Consider the following 14538-nt stretch of genomic DNA (forward strand, 5'->3'; position numbering starts at 1 on the left):
GCCAGCACCTTGATTTTGGCTTCTCCACATCCAGAGCTGAGAGAAAGACATTTCTGTTTATAAGCCACCCTGTCTATGGCATTTTGTTATAGCAGCTCACATGGACTAAGACAGGCTGATGGAGGTCATCTTGTCCTGTGAGGGCGGGACAGAGCCGGACCTTGGCATGGGGTTAAGCTCTGGACCAGGTGGAAGCAATTCTGTCTGTCCCCAATCCTAGGACTGTACAGTGTGTGGCTGCCAACCTGGGGCCATCAGAGTTTATTCAGTCTCCCACTCAGGCAGCTGCTCGTCCCCCCGATTCACAATGAAGAAACCCCAGGAATGCATGCCTCAGGAAGGTTTTCCGACTCCCACGCTGACGCTTGCCCTCCACCCCGCAAGGTTGTTGGCTATTTTAATTTGCTTTGTAACTCCGTCATTCATGCATTTACTCATCTTAGCCCTGCTAACTCCTGGAGGCCGGCAAATAATGGAGTGGACTCCTTTCTGGGGCCTCCAGAGGGCTCTGTAAACAGTACACACTCACAAAATGTTTGGGAATTGGCAGCAAGTCAGAAACAGCGAGCTTAACCTGCTTGAGCCCCACTGTGCTCAGAGGACCCGGGAAGGGTAGGGGCGGCAGGCACCAGTTAGCAGCCGGGACAGAGCGAGAAGGGCTGTGGGGGAGGCAGCTCAGGAGGCAGGAAGGCAGGTGCACTGGTGTGTAAGTCTCCCACCAGGGCGCCGGCTATGTGCTTGTAGGCAGGCAGGTGTCAGTAGAGGGGCGCAGGGGCCCTGTGTCGGGATAACCCCTGAGCATTGCATCCCGAGGGAGGGCGTGAGTTCCCTGGGCCCTGTCCCCAGGCCCTTCATGGAGTCTGAGCAGCCCGCCCCGCCCTGGTGGGAAGATGGGAGCAAGGAGGCAGCCGAGTGTGCTGAGCAGGGAGGGGCTTGTGTGTTTGGTCCTGGAGGAAGAGACAGAATTAGGTCTTCCAGCTGTGTGCAGGTGTGGAGCCCCGCCCTCTCCCTGCCCCCAACCAGGAGGTTGGAATTATTCGTTCTCTCCCTCCCTCCCCGCCCCCCCCTCCCAGGTCCCCTCTGGCATGAGATGCACTGTCCTGCCTCTGGTGATGCCAGAACTCCTTCCCACCAGAAGGCCCAGCTCTGAGGCTTCGGTACAGTTGGGCCCAAGAGGCTCCCTCCTCGGCCACCAGACGTGACAAATGCTTGGGTCCCTATCACCACCCAGGATGGGCCCGACTGCCCCGCGGCCTCCTAATGGATATGTCCCTCTCACCTCTGCGCCCCTAACCACCACCTCACAGGGAGCCTTTAACCCCTGGCCACCCACTGCCATTCGGGCCTTATCCAGGAGGGCCACCCGCTGCCAAGCTTGCCCCTGCTGGCACGGACTCCGGGACAGTAGGACGCGTTTGTGCCCTCTCCCTTCAGGAGGCTGACATTTGAAGAGACTGGTGCTTCCCAGGGATAAAGGTGTCCCTTGTTCCCCCTGTGGCCCTGGGACCCTGCCTCAGGCCCCCCCAGACTGAGGCTCAGACTCCTACATGCTCTGGGCCCGGGTGCGAGCCTCGCCCGCTCCAAGCGTCCTTGCAGTATGCTGCTCCGTGAGCGGCGTCTCCTTCCTTGGAACGTGGCTCCCGGTGCAGTGAGGGTCAGGCTAGACCGCCTCCGGGGTCCCTCCCGGTGTGGTGCCTGGTGCCCAGGGCAGAGAAAGGCAGCCGGGGTGGCTGCTGGGAGGCATGCTGGGAGCGGGAGGCCGCAGGGGATAAGTGGGCTGAGGGGCCTCTGAGGAGGTGTGAATGAGGGAGGCAGAGCAGGCCAGTGCAGACAGCCCTGTCCCAGCCCTATCTCCCGTCTGCGGCACCCTCTCCACACCCCGGCCCCGATAAGCGGGTGTGAGACACGCTGCCTTGTGACAGGCCCTTCAGCGGGGAGGGGATGCGGGGGTCCGCGCCACTTCTGAATTCAGACGTCAGCATCTGCCTCCCCACCCCCACTTCCCTGCCAGACCGCACAGGCCCAACCAGGCAGGCATCCCAGCCGCCCCTCCGCCCTGCCTCCTCAGGGGTGGTAGGGGACAGGCCGATCTTACATGGAGGAGGGCCTCCCCTCCAAGCTTGCTCCTGCTGGCACGGTGCTGGGCTGGCACACCGGTGCCTCGCCCTGGGCCCACCTCGAGGCTGGTCTTGTCTCCTCTCCTCCCTGCGGCCACCGGCTTTCAGTCATCCGCCCTCCACTCTGGCTTTGGGGCCACTGCTCCACCCTTCTTTCCTCGAAGGCCCTAGCCACTGTCCCCCAGAAGGCCCAGGCCAGAAACACCTTATTCTTTGGTTTGTGGGCAAAGGGTGAGGGAAGCAGAGAAGGCTGGGAGGAAGGGAGACAGAGCTCGGAGGCCCAGGGAAGGGCAGGGAGGCCCACAGGACTGGGTGGGTCTGCAGGAGGCCTCCTCCCGAGGGAGGGCTTTGTCCAGGCCCCGAGCCCGAAGGCCCTGAATCGGACTTCCTTCCACTTTCTCAAAGGCTCTCTTCTGCCTGCCGTCCAGATCTCACGATTATTTGGGCTCTCAGGCTGCAGCCATTCTGCGCCAGGCAGCCCATCCGTGAGTGTCTGGGTCTCGGCGTGTGCTCATCCTCCGTGTGAGTTCCCATCCACGGTTCCGCTCTCAGCCCTGCCCGGCGTCTGAGGCCGCAGAGCGCCCTGGCTAGGAGCACAGCCGGGCCTGGAGTCACGTGCCAGCGCGGCATGGTGCCAGGCTGGGGGTCTGGGCAAGTTGCGTAGCTGCTCCGTGTCTCAGTTTCCCCATCCGTAAACTGACGATGACAGCACGGATGCCGGTGAAATGACCTGGTAGGAGGGTTGCAAGTATCCAGTGACTTGATTCATGTGACGTATTTTGAGCAGTGCCGGGCACAGGGGAGGCCCGCACCGGTTTGGGCATTATTATTCTTGTAAATTTATCTTCATGTAACTTCAAACTTATAGAAAAGTTGCAAGCAATTCCCACATGTCCTTTATGCAGACTCGCCAATTATTTACATTTTATAATCCTCTCTTTCCACATGTGTGTATAATATACCCTGTACCCTGTATTACATAGGTTCTACCCATAGTCGTCTGGGGTTCTGGGCTCAATTCTCAGTAGGGGGCGTGCAGGAGGCAGCAAATCGATGTTTCTCATCCATGTTTCTATCTCTCTGTCCCTCTCCCTTCCCCCCTCTCTAAAAAAATCAAAACCATATTTTTTTTAAAAAAAAGTAACTCTGAGGAAATGCTATGCTCCTCATCAAAGTTGTGCCCACTAGCTTTCACCTGTTGGGGTTTTCTGCTCCGTCTCCTTCTAAACGTACTCATTGGCTCATTCAAACCAGCTCCGGCGACTTTCCACCCGTCTCCACCCTTTCTGAGCCCTCGCTCGCTCTCTGGCACAACAAGCCGTCCCAGGCTCATCTTGTGTTTGCTCTGGCATTGAGTCAGCCACTCCACCAAGGAGTCCAGGACCTGTTCCTGGAGAATGGCCTTTAGAAACCACGATCTGCGTGCCGCGTGTGCTCATGGAGACCAGTGTTGTATTGCTTCTTGTTGACCGTCCTTCTTATCTGTCCACGTGGGTGTGATGCTGGGGGGGGGGGGGGGGGGGAAGCACTGAGACACGGCAGCGCAGAGACGGGAGGGGGAAGGAGCGAGGTGGCCCAGAGGTCTTTCCCGCCTTCTCTCTCCTTCCTTCCCCTCTTCCTCATGACCTCATCTCCTCTTTCTTGGCCAGAGATCCTCTGCAGACGCCAGCTGTGGGAACCTCGGAGACCATTTCCCCAGCTCCGTGCGTGATATCAGAGGCAGAGAACTATGTGACCTTTGTGTGTGAGCAGCCAAAGGCAGAGATAATTTACGAGAAAGTTTTTGCTTAGAGCGGCCCGGTGACAAGGTGATGGGGGAAGACACATTTGGAAGGTTTCCACCTGGAAGCGTTCCTCTTCCTGCAGGAGAAGCACTCAGACCAGAGCCGGTGCTGAGGCCGCGGCTGGGGGGCCGCTGGGGGGCCTGCTCTCCAAGTCAGCCTCGGGGGGCTCGGGGACCAGCAGGGAGGAGGAGGCGCCCAGGACGGCCCTCTTGCCGGGTCTACAGGAAGCACGTACAGTCAGATTCAAGGCCTCCTCTCCCTAAGACCCCTGGTGCACAAAGCTGGCCCCGTTTACAGAAGGAGCCCAGAGCCCCTGGGAGGGGAAATGAGGGCCCTTGGCCAGAGGCTTCTGAAATGAAATTATCTTGAGAAAAGCAGGAGTCTGGTGGTGACCGAGGTTTACAACACGGGCTGCCCGTGTTTTCCTGCAGTCAGGTGACTTTAGCCTGGCTTTGGCGTGGCTTTGGCGTGGCTTTAGCGTGGAGTGAGGCTGCTGTTGGGATTCTGGAGACTGCCTTGCTGAGATGGTGCTTGTGCTCTGGGCTGGGGACTGTGGTTATTCGTCCACAGGACTGTCACCCACAGATGAGGTAAAGCGGGGACCCCCAGGGGCTCCCCCGGACTTTGAGGAACGGTGCTGGGCCCTGGGAGGCATCAAAGTGTCCTCAGCAGTGACGTGGCCGTGCTGTTCGGACCCTGGACGCCGGCCCCTATTCTGTTTTTTAAACAATTCCAGCGGAAGGGGGCGCTCCCTCAGGGAGGTACTGGGTGGACCAGGCCAACTCCTGGGTGGCGAAGAGAAGTTAAGCGTGACTCCAGGCCACCTGGCGGCTCTGTGCTCCGGGGCAGAGCCCACCGCCGCACTCACAGCCACGAGAGGCCCGCGTCCCCATCGCCAGCGAGGTCCTGGGACTTGCATCTGGAGGCGCTTGTGCTGTTCACGGTGGACGTAGGAGGCAGCCTCAGGGGGCCTGGGACCTGGAGCTAATTCTTGGATCAAGGAGCCCCATTGAATCGTCCGCCCTGCTTGCCGAGTGCTCACTAAGGCAGATGTCGGGGCCAGAGGCCAGAGGCGCCGCCGCACCTCTGGGTGCCCTGCCTACCACGTTAGTAGCCTGATAGCTCCCGGTTTCCTTCCTGTCCCCATCCGGGTCCAGGCCACCATCCTCTGTCCCGACAGAGGCCTGTGTTCCTTCCTTCATTCTTGTCCCCCACCAACCTTTCCCTCGAGCAGGAGGTGGGGTCTTTCTAAAGTACAAGCCAGTCAGCACACACGCCCCTCCCTCCAAATCGTACGTACCTACAACAACGAACCCCTCGGGCAGCTCCCCGGCCTTCGGGTCACTCTCCTTCAGGGCTGGGTCCAGCCACGTGGGCCCCCTTCCCCTTGGGGGCTGGGCCACACCCCTCCTGCCTCAGGACCCTTCCATCTGCTCTTCCCTTTGCCTGGACACGCCCCCTCAGGTCAGCAAACGTGTGTGTGTGTGTGTGTGTGTGTGTGTGTGTGTGTGTGTCTTCCATCGAGGCCTTCCCGGCCCGTGGCCTGGGTATTCCTGCTCCCTACATGTTGTTCTTGGCCCCCCCAGTTTTGTAACCGGAAACAGCCTTTGTTAGTGGATTCCGAGGTCAATGTCTTTCCAGAACTTGACTGAGTTACATGAGGGCGGCCTTGTCTGCGTTGGCTCATCGGTATAACCCAGTTTCCGAGGCCCAGGTGTGTTTGCTAACAGAAGAAGGAACAGGCGCCTCCGTTTCCCCGCCGGCCCCATCGCCTGGTGGGCGCGAGTGAGGAAGGGGACCTCTGGCTCCGGGTGTGCTGCCACTGCCATGGGTCCTGGGTGCACCGCGGGCATCCGCCCTGCCGGCCGGGCGTTGGCCCCACTGCTCAGCGCTCATTGCTCCTGCAAAGGTCACGGCCTCCACAGGAGCGAGGGGGCTGGGCCACGCGGCGGGGGGCGGGTGGGGGCAGACGCCGGGCTTCCTATGGGGCTATCCTTGGGGCCGGGGGGGTCCCTAGCTGGGGCCCAGGAGCAGAGAAATGGACTTGGGGGCTCTGTGGCTGGGGCCTGGCAGCAGGTGGGTGGTGAGGGTGGTGGCTGCCCCTGAGGAGAAGAGCTCCTGGGCGGCCAGGGTGCCAAGGGCTGGTGGCAGGGCAGGCTGGGCGGGGCTGCCCACAGCTGAGGAGGTGACAAGGAGGGTGAAGTACATGCTTATGGGACTGAAGGACTGGGGGGTGGGAAGGGCCCCGCTTCGTGTCCCCCACCCTCCACCTCCCGACCCAGCCAGGCTCCTTGCTCTGACCTTCCTCACCCTCCTGCTCTCCGCCCCTCAGGGCCTCCCGTTCTCCCTGCTCTGGACTTCTGGAACCCCCGGCCTCCAGCCTCCCTCACCCCCTGAGCTCTCCCAGCTTCCAGGCCCTCAGCTCCCCAGTCCCCACCCCGGCCCGTCCTGCCAGTGGCCTGGGCCCCGCTGGCCTGCCCTTCTCTCATCACCTCCTCCTCACTCCCTGTGGCACCCTGGCCCCGGCCCAGATCTGTGTGGACTGATTGCCCAACACTCCTGCCCTCCTCCCGCCTCACTGCCCCGAGGGAGGGGCTCCCTGGGGATCCAGCTTTCCTCCAGAGGTCAGGCGGGGTGAGGGTGGGGATGATGAGGGTCTGGCCCATCTCGAGCTGTGGAGCTGAGCTGGAAAGTGTGTGTGTGGGGGAGGACATACTGAGCCACTATGGGGCAGGGGGTGTCCCTACAAAGGCTATACCACCTTTCTCAGCCTCCCAGGTCTATCGGTCTTGCCTGGTGTCACCTGCCCTCCCCAATTCTTCCTCTGTCTCCCCAGTCCTTCTAGCTTCTCATGGTACCTCTCGCTGGTGCCTGAGGAGCTGGGCCTGGGCCATTCTGTGGATCAGGAGTTCGGGAAGCTTTCCAATGCTGTGTAGCTAGTGTCTGCCAGGGGGTACCCCTGGGTGGCTGTGGGGGTGCCCCTAAGTGGCTGTGGGGGTGCCCCTGGGTGGCTGTGGGGGTGCCCCTGAGTGGCTGTGGGGGTGCCCCTGAGTGGCTGTGGGGGTGACCCTGGTGAAGGAAGAGATAGACCTGTAAGGAATGTGTCAGTAAACGGAGAGCGATGCTGGACACCAGTGGGTGTCACTGTAGAAGGGACTTAGAGATTGTCCCCAACAATTAACAGATGCAAACACAGGGCTCTGAAGAGGGAACTGGGATTGATGAGAACAACGTAGGGGTTAGGAATAATAATTGTCATGATCCTACTGGACATTCACTGAGTGCTTACCAGGTACCAGGGACTACTGTAAATTCTCTCCATTATGTAAATGATGTCTCACTTTATACAATGCTCACACTACCCTAGGAGGTAAGTATGTTTATGCCCATTGCACAGACGAGGGAACGGAGACCAGCAGCACAGTGGCGGCAGTTTCTCTAGCTCACACGGAAAGCCTGTGAGCAGTGGAATGTTGTCCCACTGCTCAGGGAGGCTTGCTCCTTCGAATGAGGATCTAAGTAGAGAAGGCATTTGTTTCGAGCTCCTTAAGAACAATGGCAGCCATTTCACCAAAGAAGATATAAGAATGGCCAATAATCGCATGAGAAGATTCTCAACAGCCTCAGTCATCAGGGAAATGCAAATTAAAATTATATTATCCACCCATTCGTGTGGCTAAAACTAAAGAACAAATAAAAAGATCGACAACACCAAACGTTGGCATAGATACGGCGCAACTGGAACTCTCATCGCGGGTGGGAATAAAAAACAAACCACCACTTTGGAAAACATCTTACAATGTCTTATACAGTTAAACAGACACTAATCATATGACCCTGAGATTCAACTCCCAGGTATTTACCCAACAGATAAAAACGTATGTCCATGCACCTACCTGAACACAAATGTCCATAGCAGCTATATTCATGAGAGCAAAACATGTCCCTCAACTACTAAATGGAAAATAAATTGTGGTACGTCCACATGATGGAATACCACGCAGCAATGCAAAGGAGCAAACCAACACACACAACAACACGGGTGAGTCTCAAGTGCATTATGCTGCGTGACAGCAGCCAGGCCCAAAAGGCTGCATGCATATTCATTCATTTCTATGAACTCTCCAGAAAAAGCAAGTCTATGGGCGCAGAAAACAGCTCAATGGCTGCCAGGGCATGGGGCTGGGGAAGGGGTTGCCTATAAAGGAACATGAGGGAACGTCTTGGCGCGATGGGAATGTCTACTATCTTGACTTTGGTGTGGCTGTTCTGCTTATACATTTGTCAAAACTCATCCACACGTGCATTTAAAAAGGGTGAATTTTGTTTTAAGTAAATTACACCTCACTGAGCCTGCTTGAAGTACGGAAACAGTGGGTCGGAGAGGGTTGAAAATAGGATGGTCATGGTTGTCTCATTGCCCAGGTGACATTTGAGAGAAGACTTGAAAGAGAAAGGAGGTGTCACCTCTGGGAAGAGTGTGTCCAGCAAAGGGAATAGTGGGTGCTGAAGTCCCAAGGCCGGTGGGGCTCAGTCTGGGCGGGGAGCAGCCAAGAGCTGGTGGGGCTTAGCGGGGGGTACCAGATGGCTGCAGGACTTAGGCAGGGCTGGGGGCTGGGGCAGATCATGGGACAAATTCTGAGCAGAGCAGTGACATGGTGCCTTTGAACAGACCACCGAGGGGCTGCTGTGTTGAAAACAGTCTGGGCAGGACCTGTTAAGAGGCCTTTGCAAGAATCCAGGCAAGAGAGGATGGTGGCTCAGACCAGCATGGAGGCAGCAGAGGTGTTGAGAAGTGGTTGGACTTGGAATATATTCTGAAGGCAGAGCCAACAGGATTTCCTGCCGGATTGGATGTGGGGTGTGTGAGAGAGAGAGAGGAGGCAGGGATGACGCCAAGGTTTCTGGCCTGAGCCCCTGGAAACGCAGCCAGGCACCCCCGAGGGGGCTGTGGACCCGTTTCACTGTCCTTGGGGGCCTGCGGCTGAAGTCAGGACAGAGTCAGAAGGGCGGGGCTCAGCCTGCTCCTGGCTCTGGGGCTCAGGGAATGGGTTGCACATGCTGGTTATTCCATTACCTTTTATTTATTGGCCTTATTGGCTTTGGTCATTTCCTCATTGTCTCCTGTCCGGAGAGACTATAAATGTGATGGATTGACACAGGATGCAGGAGGCCCAATTATTGCTGTTAAGCCGGCCTCTCTTCTTGGTCAAGCCTCCCATCACTCCACCGTCCCCGCGCCCCTCCCCCAGCCCTGCACATAGTAGCAGCCCCGTCCCTGGCCTTCCAGGAAGAGCGAGTGCAACCTGAGAGGGTGAGTGGCAGACAGCTGGTGCCCTGGGAGACACAGCTCCAAGGATAACTACTGGAGGCCGGCTCAGCCCCCCGGCCGGGCACACCGAAAACCCCGGCACCTGCTCTCCGAGGCGCTGGCCCCAGAGGCCGGGCACCGAGCAGGGAGGGAGCCGGGACGTACCGCCTGCCGGTCAGCCCACATCAGGGCGAGGGGCTCTGCTTGGACCCGTACCACGCATGTCTGGAATCCTCGCCGCCGGCCTGTCTCTCCACAAGGCGGGGATGACGGGGCTTTTCTCTCCGGCAGCAGGTGCCTGGCAGCTGCCCAGGGATGCCAGCTCTGTGAGCTGGCACGGGAGGAAGTGCTTGTCAGGGTGGTCATTACACGTGCTGGGCTCAAGCTGGCCCGGCCCCACCTCTGCCTTGGGACACGGCAGGGGAGTGGTGCCCCCCGCGGGGCTCCCAGGCTCCCACTGATAGAGATGCCCCTCGCCCCAGAGCTGGGCAGCTGCCAGCCTCTGAGTGTCATTTCTGAATAAAGTCCCCTCTGGCCTGTCTGCCTGCCCCTGTCCCTGGGAATGTCCTGAGGACCCTGATCCACGGGGGTGGGGGTGGGGGGGTTGGGACAGAAAGCTTGAGGTACATGCCTGGGGTTCCAGGCACGCCCCTCCCCCCTTACCAAGAGTGTGTACACGCACGTGAATCCGAGCATGTCTCCATGTATGTAGTGAGGATCTCAAGTAGCCCTGTGTCTGACCTCCTTCCAGAAGAAAGAAGTGTGGGAGGTGGGAGGGCTGGTGAGAAAAGGGGCGGGGCCTCGGAGGACAGGAAGGATCCAGGTGAATTCGGTGCAGAGACTGTGAACTTGACTGGGTTGTCTCTTCTCCTGATCTGTGCTACGCACTGGGGTGGGTTGGAGAGCCTGGAGTCCAGGGGCCCGTCTGGCCAGGCCTGGCCCAGCTCTCAGATTTGGGGACCCCCATGCAATGCCGTGGGCTCAGAGCCCTTAGGCGTGGAGGCGCTGCTGGCACAGATGCTCCAGGAGGTGGCTGGGGCATCGGCCCCAGGCCTGGGCTCCCTGAGCCAGCAGCAGGGCTTTGCTCTCTGTGGCTGCCCGTCCCATGCCCGCCTGTAGGAGGCCTGTGCCCTCCCCCTGCCCCTCCTGGCCTCCGCTGAGTCTCGTGGCTCAGGGCTGGCGGGCGGACGAGCTGCTGGCACGGGGTTAGGGAGCTGCCAGTGCCGCGGCCCCAGGGTGACAGCTGACGTCTGTCCAGGAGCACCTATCTCCCTGCCAAGGGCTGAGCGGCCTGGCCGCATGCCTTCCCGCTGACACAGGACCCACGTCCACCCCTCAGAGCTGCCCGCCGCCTGGACCCCGGCCTCACCCCGGAGCGGCCGGCGACAGCTGTGGCATTGCTCCCAGCACAAGGCCCCGCTCCTGCCTCCCTCCAGATGAGCCCGCCACACCCCAGGCCAGGGGCAGACCCCACAGAACACAGAGAACCCCAGACTTCAACCCTCGGTTCCCAGAACGATCGGGAAGCCACCGCGCTGACCCTGACCAGGGCCGTCACGTCTGGGAGCTTGTGAGAGAAGAGGCCTGACCCCCCCTCACAGCTCATGGTGGGCGCAACTTCCTTCCCGCCCCCCTCAACGCTCCCCGCAGAGCTCCTGAGTCCCGGCTGCAACGGGAGCGAAACAGACACGCCCCTGTCCTCATGTTGCTTTCGCTCTTTCACCGGGATTTCTAGTAAGAAATAGATTTCCCATCACCATCCAGGCACACACAGGCACTCCCCAAGGTTTATGTGCAGCCGAAGCAACAGTTTCACAAAACAGCCTCCTCCTGGCCACATGGAGACACCGCTACTGACAAGTCCGATATTCTTTGTAAAGAGCGGGGCTTGAAAAGGAGGACCTCTACAACACTTTCAACAATAAAGATTTAGCCAAAACCGGTTTGGCTCAGTGGATAGAGCATCGGCCTGCGGACTGAAAGGTCCCAGGTTCGATTCCGGTCAAGGGCATGTACCTTGGTTGCGGGCACATCCCCGGTAGGGGGTGTGCAGGAGGCAGCTGGTCGATGTTTCTAGCTCTCTATCCCTCTCCCTTCCTCTCTGTAAAAAATCAATAAAATATATTAAAAAAAAACAAAAACAATAAAGATTTAACAAGTAAAACAATGAAGAGCTGGGCTTGGCCCACGACCCAGGACGTGGCCTGCCCTTTGGAAGGCCCCCGTCGTTGGGAAACGATGACTAGACAGCGCCACAGGGGGTTGCAATGGACTGTCCCTGCCCCGGTTTTGACCCAAGAACTGAAACCCAAAGGGTTTCGGGGTGCCACACGACGAGTCTGTCCTTTGGGGCTTGTGAATAAGGGAAGTGGGGCCAGACACGGGCCCGCAGTCACATCAGGTCCCGTGTCAAAAGGGGGCCAAGGCCTGGAAATCTGCTGGCTGGTTTCTTTGGAGAAAACTGTCCAGGGATTCCAGGACCCTGTGGCCTCCCCTTGGGGAAGAGCCGGGGGTGAGGGTGGGGAGGATGTTACCTTTGAACCCAGGCCTGCGAGGGCCTTCCGGGGCCTTCTGGGAGCACTTGGACTTGTCGGAGACGTGGAGGACCGGGCCTCGCGCGGCCGAGAAGGAGCTCAAGTGGATAGGAGCCGGGGTCCTGCAGAGAGGGTCTCGGCCAGCTGCTCTGGGGGTGCGTGGAGCACGCTGCGGCCGGGGCAGGCGCTCCGGGTGCTTCCTGTGGGCAGAGGTGGCAGGTGGAGAGAGGGCCACTGAGAGGGTTGGGGCCTTGGCAGGAAGAGGCTGGGGATGGGCCCTCAGGTGCCCAGGGGCAAAGGAAGGGGTCACAGGGGCCCCCGGAAAGGAGTGCATCTCCTGGGCTGAGAGACGTGCGGGGGGGGGGTCACCCCGAAGAGAGTGCCCCGAAGACGCCCCTGCCTGGCCCCTAGCCGGGACTGCGCAGGGACTGGACGCCCTCAGGAAGAGGCTGAGGCTAGTTACAAGGCCCGGGGCGTGTGGGCTGCTGTTCTTTTACCCAAGACGGAGCCAAGGGCCACAGGACCAGCCCGGCTCATCCAGGGCCAGGAAGATGACCTGCGCGAATCAAACCCAGAGGGACCGAGGGACAGAAGCAAGGGCTGGGTTCCAGGACGCTGGGGCTCATGCTTGCTTACTGTGGGCTTCGCAGGCGTTCGCCAGGGGAAGGGAGAGAGCTGTGACCGGGGCAGTACCAGGAGTGGGGGCGAGTGATGGGGGCGGGGGTTGGGTGCTGGTCACGGAGGGAGGGCTCCCCGAGGAGACATTAAAATGAGGCCTTTTTGAGAGATTTTAGCAAAATTCGAAGCCTGAGCCAGGGCAGGCCATTCGTAGGAGAAAAGCTGCTGCCAACAGCTTGGGGGGGGCGGGCGGTGGCTGCAAATTGGGTGAGGCAGGGGTCTTGGAATCCCCAGGGCGGAGCAAACAGTGTGCCCGGGGTAATGCACACTCAGACCTGGCTGCCAGTCAGCCCTGCAACAGGGGAGGCCCCCCTGCACAGGAACAATGACTCTTGAGAGCACCCCTGTCTGGAAGAAAGCCGCCCCCGAGTTCCTGCCCCGATGCCAGACAATCCAGTTCCTCACCTCACTGTGTCTGGGTCCCCGGCGCTGAAGCTCTGAAGAAGCGGGACCGTGTAAGTTTGTGCACGGGCCCTTTAAGAGGAACACCTGGGATTCCGGCAGCCTCCGTGTCGCTCAGCCCAAATCCCGCAGGTTTTTGCTGGGACTCTGTGCTCCGCCCGTTTTGTGCCTCTGCCCTCCTACTATTCTCAAGGTGCTTTCTTCTTCACTTCTCTAGTTGCAGGACTTCCATTCAGCCAGCTTTCAGGCGGTTCTGAATGATGGTTGTTCTGTATTTTAGTTATAATTTTGATGTGGTTGCGGGAGGCGGTGAGTACAGGCGTTTACCTGCGCCGCCATCTTCCCAATTCAATCTCTCAAACAAGCTGCAGCTGGTGATCACGTGCCCCAAACCTATCAATAAAAGGCCCGAGACCCGGCTCCAGCACCAGCGGGCCTTGCTTCACAGCTGGGCCTCACAGCCAATCGGCCTGGAGGTCAACTCCTCCCAGAGACGCCAACAGCAATCAAGGCTCAACTACAAGACTGTGCACACGGCCCACACAGGGGCACACCTAGAGGGCCCAGCTCAGGTGACGGGGGTGGGGGTGGGGGTGGGGGAGGGGGCTGAGCCTCTGGGCCCTACAGGACACCTACTACACAAGGCCACTCTACCAGGAGACAAAGCAGCTCTACCCAATACATAGAAACAAACACAGGGAAGCCGCCAAAATGCCAAGACGAGGAAACATGTTACAAATGAAAGAAATGGAAGCAAGCAAACTACTGGGTACATGCTCAAAACCATGGTTATAAGGTTACTCAAGGATCTTCAGGAGGCTTTCAAAGATCTGAGTGAGAATGTCAAAGACACGAAGAAGGACCAATCAGAAATTAAGCATTCAAATCCATATCTATCAGCAATCGGATCTAAAAATCAAAATAAATGAACAAGCAATCTAACGAACAAAATAAACTGGTGAATAAAACAGAATCAGGAGCATGGAAGCGTGGAACAGACTGAGGAATCTCAGAGGGAAGAGGGGAAGGGGGTGGGAAGAGATGAACAAAGATCTCACCTATGGACACAGACCATAGGGCGGTGAAGGCCTTCAGTGGGGCAGGAACCAGATGGAGGGAAGCAATTCGGGGAAGAGGGACATCTTTGTTACTCTCAACAATAAAGTTTAAAAAACAAAACAAAACCCATGAGGCCTGAAGGCTGTGTGGAAAGGAGAATAGTGTTTGGGGACTGGGAGGCTGAGCCGCTGGGCCCTACGGGACACCAGGCCCCTCTCCCAACTCCAGGAGACCTAGCAGCTCCCCCTAAAGCACAGAAACAAACCCCGGGCAGCAGCCTGCGGGAGCTGGAGAGGGAGAGGCCGAGGAGAGAAATGTGGTTACGAGTTGGCAGGGCCGGAGGCTCTGGGAGGGGTGTGCCTTGATCCCGAAGCAACAGGAAGCCACTGGAGGGTTTTATCCAGGAGGCGATGATCTGGGATTAAAATATTCTGGTAGCCGAGTCGTTTGGAATGGCGGAGGTCAGAGGAAGGGAAGCCATGAGGGAGGTGCTGGCCTCCACCGGGGAAGCAGCAGCAAGGCAGACCGGGGTGGGGTTTTAAAGACGCCGAGAAGGTAGTGCCAACAGGGCGTGGACTGGGCGAGTGGGCGCGGGAAAGCCTGCAGTGGTAGGGGGCCTCTGAGGGGGTACCTTCACCAACAGGCATAGGGGC

This window comes from Cnephaeus nilssonii (genome assembly GCF_951640355.1).
Source record: "Cnephaeus nilssonii genome assembly, chromosome: 17".
Taxonomy (NCBI): domain Eukaryota; kingdom Metazoa; phylum Chordata; class Mammalia; order Chiroptera; family Vespertilionidae; genus Cnephaeus; species Cnephaeus nilssonii.